Raw genomic sequence first — 4,154 nt, forward strand, 5'->3', positions numbered from 1 at the left:
AGTAAATACTAGTGTTTTTGAACCATACTATAGAAAAGTACTTGAATTAATTTGTTGTGGTAATTCTATAGTTACTGTGGTAATATAACAACTATAGTAATATAAACAAATTACTTTACCCAATACTGTACTAAGTTTTCTACAACTATAGAGCATATTATACTACAATACACTACAGTTTACTGTAGTAAAAACTAAAGTATACTACAGTATATATTATAGTTTATCAGTATGCTGTACCATTCATTAACAAAGTGTTGTAAATACTATAATATAGACAGTATAATACACTTTATTATAGTATGGTTCAAAAACACTATAGTATTAATATAAATTACTATAGTATTTTTTTCATGTGGGATGTCACAGCACACACAAATAGTGAGTGAAATAGTCCATTTTGAATTGACATCAGAACTGTTGCCTGGAAAACATTCGTTATTTTATATACCGCAACGCAACTGACACGTTTAAGGCCCAGAAAGGTAGTAAGGACATCATTAAAATAGTCCATGTGACATCAGTGGTTCAGCTGTAATGTTATGAAGCTACAAGAATACTTTGTGCGCACAAAGAAAACAAAAATAACGACTTTATTTAACAATTCTTCTCTTTCATGTCAGTCTTTGATGTCACATGGACTATTTTAATGATGTCCTTACTACCTTTCTGGGCCTTAAACGTGTTAGTTCTGATGCTGTCTATGGAGGGTCAGAAAGCAGATATCTTAATTTGTGTTCTGAATATGAATGAAAGTTTGGAATGACATGAGGGTGAGTAATTAATGACAAAATGTAAATTTTGGGGTGAACTGTCCCTTTAAGAGTTCACATCAAAACTGAAGTATACTTTGAGTTGAAGTAGGCAGTTCAGTAGGTTCTGGAAGAGTGTCAGTGTTTTCAGTAGAACATTCCTGCTACCTGCTGGCTTTCCAAAGTTCAACTCATCAAGCTGGCCAGATTCTATAAATTACAGTCCCACTTTCTCCTCGGCAACATCTCGGGAGTGTGGCGTAACTGGAGCCAGGGGCTGGATTCCTCAGCTCAGTGTGAGGGGCAGGGTGGCAGGCCGGGCGTCAGTGGGTCCAGCGGACAGGAAGGGAAAAAAACTGTTGACTTGGAAATCAAGCATCTCAGAGGAGTTTGCGCAAGCAGTGAAGAAGCACATGCAGTCAGGTGGATGACATTCCACACTCAACACTGCTAACATGGGCCCGGTACAGAGCAGAGGTCAGGACAGGAAGTCCAGGAAAAAAATGTTGACTCATAAACACAGGATGCACAGGCGGCTATACTTTTCTGCAGTAAAAATACCCTCATCTTTGGGTACTGAAAACGCACCTTTATCTGTTCTTTTGACCTGCTATTTCAGTGAGCCGCTGTTTTCCCTTTCGAGTTTCGCACAGCTCTGTGTCAGCGGAGCCGAGTGTCAGACCTGTCAGAGATCACAAATACATTTTCATTTGCGCTCATTTGGTCAAAGAGTGATGAGTGTGTAACGGGACGGCTGAGGAATGCGGTGGGGAATTGCACTTGAGGTTCTGGTTTCTCAGGACGGAAAGAGATTTATGAGGAAGTCTCGGGTGATGGGGCGGCGGTGGTGTGCGGCTGACTCTCTCTCTCTTTCTCCTCCGTCTCCATAAGCTACAGGATGTGTGCACTTTACAATGATGTGTTTAGAGGACACTGGGAAAATCCCAACAAACTTGACGAAAGAGTGCCAACTCTTACACAACATAGGGCTCTTGAAAACAAAATGGGTTACACTCAGACACGCCTCATGTTCTAATAATACACTCTTAACCAGAGCTGGGCAATAAATATATATTTGATACTTACAATATTCCCAAGGATGTGTTAGTGGTATATAAAATCAAGCAACTTTGTTGTGAATATTAATTTGCACATATTTTACAATATTATTTTGTAGTATATAACAATAATTATAATAATGTAAATTGAATATTGCATTCATGTATTTACCTTGATTTCAAATTTAGTTCCAATGTTAAATATTTTCAATCTGTTGGCAATTGTTTGGTTAAAATAAACCACTTTTTAAACAATTTCAAAGCAAATATACATACAGTACAATTTGAGATATACTGAATATAGTCAAAATGCATCAATACATATTTGATTATATCCCCCAGCACTATTAAACACACAATCAAATCAATGCACTCACCTGATAAAACAGTCTTAACATAGCATGGATAGACGTTTAGGCATATGTGTGATTGTTAATAGCTCACAAAATACGTTAAAGGGATCATCAGATGCGGCATGCACTCTTTGTTGTTGGATGTAATAATGAACATAGCAGTCGTCATTTACTCCCGACATCTGAGCCGCTGAAGACGCAGTGGATTATGTTTGTTTGTGAAGGGAATACACCCCCGATCTACTTAAATGCGTCTATGTTCGCGTGAATCATTCGTGATCCAGCTTCAGGACTATTTTAATGATGTCCTTACTACCTTTCTGGGCCTTAAACGTGTTAGTTCTGATGCTGTCTATGGAGGGTCAGAAAGCAGATATCTTAATTTGTGTTCTGAATATGAATGAAAGTTTGGAATGACATGAGGGTGAGTAATTAATGACAAAATGTAAATTTTGGGGTGAACTGTCCCTTTAAGAGTTCACATCAAAACTGAAGTATACTTTGAGTTGAAGTAGGCAGTTCAGTAGGTTCTGGAAGAGTGTCAGTGTTTTCAGTAGAACATTCCTGCTACCTGCTGGCTTTCCAAAGTTCAACTCATCAAGCTGGCCAGATTCTATAAATTACAGTCCCACTTTCTCCTCGGCAACATCTCGGGAGTGTGGCGTAACTGGAGCCAGGGGCTGGATTCCTCAGCTCAGTGTGAGGGGCAGGGGGGCAGGCCGGGCGTCAGTGGGGCCAGCGGGCAGGGAGGGAAAAAGCACATGCAGTCAGGTGGATGACATTCCACACTCAACACTGCTAACATGGGCCCGGTACAGAGCAGAGGTCAGGACAGGAAGTCCAGGAAAAAAATGTTGACTCATAAACACAGGATGCACAGGCGGCTATACTTTTCTGCAGTAAAAATACCCTCATCTTTGGGTACTGAAAACGCACCTTTATCTGTTCTTTTGGTTCTTTTGATCAGTGAGCCGCTGTTTTCCCTTTCGAGTTTCGCACAGCTCTGTGTCAGCGGAGCCGAGTGAGCCGAGTGTCAGAGATCACAAATACATTTTCATTTGCGCTCATTTGGTCAAAGAGTGATGAGTGTGTAACGGGACGGCTGAGGAATGCGGTGGGGAATTGCACTTGAGGTTCTGGTTTCTCAGGACGGAAAGAGATTTATGAGGAAGTCTCGGGTGATGGGGCGGCGGTGGTGTGCGGCTGACTCTCTCTCTCTTTCTCCTCCGTCTCCATAAGCTACAGGATGTGTGCACTTTACAATGATGTGTTTAGAGGACACTGGGAAAATCCCAACACACTTGACGAAAGAGTGCCAACTCTTACACAACATAGGGCTCTTGAAAACAAAATGGGTTACACTCAGACACGCCTCATGTTCTAATAATACACTCTTAACCAGAGCTGGGCAATAAATATATATTTGATACTTACAATATTCCCAAGGATGTGTTAGTGGTATATAAAATCAAGCAACTTTGTTGTGAATATTAATTTGCACATATTTTACAATATTATTTTGTAGTATATAACAATAATTATAATAATGTAAATTGAATATTGCATTCATGTATTTACCTTGATTTCAAATTTAGTTCCAATGTTAAATATTTTCAATCTGTTGGCAATTGTTTGGTTAAAATAAACCACTTTTTAAACAATTTCAAAGCAAATATACATACAGTACAATTTGAGATATACTGAATATAGTCAAAATGCATCAATACATATTTGATTATATCCCCCAGCACTATTAAACACACAATCAAATCAATGCACTCACCTGATAAAACAGTCTTAACATAGCATGGATAGACGTTTAGGCATATGTGTGATTGTTAATAGCTCACAAAATACGTTAAAGGGATCATCAGATGCGGCATGCACTCTTTTTTTCCACCCAGTGTTTTTTTTTTTTTTAAATCTCATTAAATCATTTCCCCTTTCTCATATCAAGCCGTTCTCAGATGCCTGTCTGTGTGACGTCACAC

The sequence above is a fragment of the Sinocyclocheilus rhinocerous genome, unplaced genomic scaffold, assembly GCF_001515625.1.
Source record: "Sinocyclocheilus rhinocerous isolate Xijiao unplaced genomic scaffold, SAMN03320098_v1.1 scaffold2245, whole genome shotgun sequence".
Lineage (NCBI taxonomy): Eukaryota > Metazoa > Chordata > Actinopteri > Cypriniformes > Cyprinidae > Sinocyclocheilus > Sinocyclocheilus rhinocerous.